The sequence below is a fragment of the Trichechus manatus genome, unplaced genomic scaffold (assembly GCF_000243295.1).
Source record: "Trichechus manatus latirostris isolate Lorelei unplaced genomic scaffold, TriManLat1.0 scaffold00113, whole genome shotgun sequence".
Taxonomy (NCBI): Eukaryota; Metazoa; Chordata; class Mammalia; order Sirenia; family Trichechidae; genus Trichechus; species Trichechus manatus.
This window is the reverse complement of record NW_004444049.1, coordinates 3,037,452-3,039,040: the sequence shown is the minus strand read 5'-3', so window position 1 is coordinate 3,039,040 and position 1,589 is coordinate 3,037,452.

Sequence of the window (1,589 nt, the reverse complement as noted above, 5' to 3'; positions counted from 1 at the left end):
GAGACGACAGAGGGGGTCCCGCCGCCCCCCTGAGACGACGGGGTGGGTTCCCGCCACGCCCCTGAGATGACGGGGATCCCCCCGCTCCCCTGAGATGACGGGGTGGGGTCCCGCGGCCTCCCTGAGACGACAGAGGGGGGTCCCGCCGCCCCCCTGAGACGACGGGGTGGGGTCCCGCCGCCCCCTGAGACGACGGGGATCCCGCCGCTCCCCTGAGAAGACGGAGGAGGGGTCCCGCCGCCCCGATGGCTGACTAGAGGGTCTCGCCGCCCACGGGCCGACCAGGGTCCTCGGCACCTCCCCCTCCGCGGACTCTAACGCCGGGCCTGGAGGTCGCGGGAGGCCCGGCGTGGCTGAGGTCTCGGGCACCGCAGGGGCGCCTCGTCAGGGGACACACCTGGACGGCCGAGACTGCGAGCGACCCGCGGGGATGTGGAGCCGACTCTCACACGCCCGGCGGTTGGCCGTTGGGGAAGGGGCGGGGCGTTGGGTGGGCGGGGCTGAGGGCGGAGCGCGTGCCGAGGGGGCGTGGTCAGAGAGTGGGGTGGGACTGAGGGGCAGGGCGTGCAGAGAGCAAGGCGGGGCCAGAGAAGTGGGTCGGGGCCTGGGGCAGGGCTTGAGGAGAGCAGGGCAGGGCCAGGGGGGCGGGGAGGGGCCCCGAGGTGAACAGAGAGCAGGGTGGGGGCAGGGGAGCAGGGCGCTTGGTGAAGGGGCGTGGCCAGGAAGTGGGACGAGATGAGGCGGGGCTGGTGATAGTGGGGCGGAGCTCGTGAGAGTCCGATGGGGCAGGGGCGGGGCCAGGGCCAGGGCGGAGCACTCCGGACTCAGCCCTTCCAGGCTCGGTGGGGAAACTGAGGCCACCCCAGGGCAAGTCTGAGGCAGGCCTGGGTGGACCCTCCCCACTGGACTTCTGACTTTAGTCTTTAAAAAATATCTTTTCTGCACTTGAGCCACTCAGGAAAGGGCGGAGATGAGTCTGCGCCGGTTCCAACTTCTGTAGGTAAGACTGTTGGAAGATAGCTTTTTCCCTAATTATGTAATACATAAATTCTCCCACTAAATATTTAAATACTGCAGATGAAGCTGAAGCTCCCTTGAGCACTGTCCCCAGTCATACTGCCTTTCAAAGAGGGGATCACTAAATTTGCGGTGGATGTTTTTAGCCCCTCTCCTGTGTATTTACATGCAGATGTATGTATCCAAACCAAACCAAACCAAACCAAACCCATTGCCCTGGAGTCCATTCGGGACTCACAGCGACCTTATAGGACAGAGTTTAACTGCCCCGTAGGGTTTCCGAGGCCGTAAATCTTTTACAGAAGCAGACTGCAGCATCCTTCTCCTGCAGAGCCGCTGATGGGTTCAAACTGCCGATCTTTGGGTTGAGCGCTTAACCACTGTGCCACTGGGGCTCCTTGAAATAAGGCTTAGCACGCAGTAAAAAAAGACAGTTTTCATCGAGGTGACTCTGACTCATGGCCATCCCATGTGTGTCAGAGTAGAATTGTGCTGCTCCATAGTTTTCAATGGCTGATTTTTTGGACGTAGATTGCCAGAACTTTCTTCTGAGGTCCCTCTGGCTAGACTCG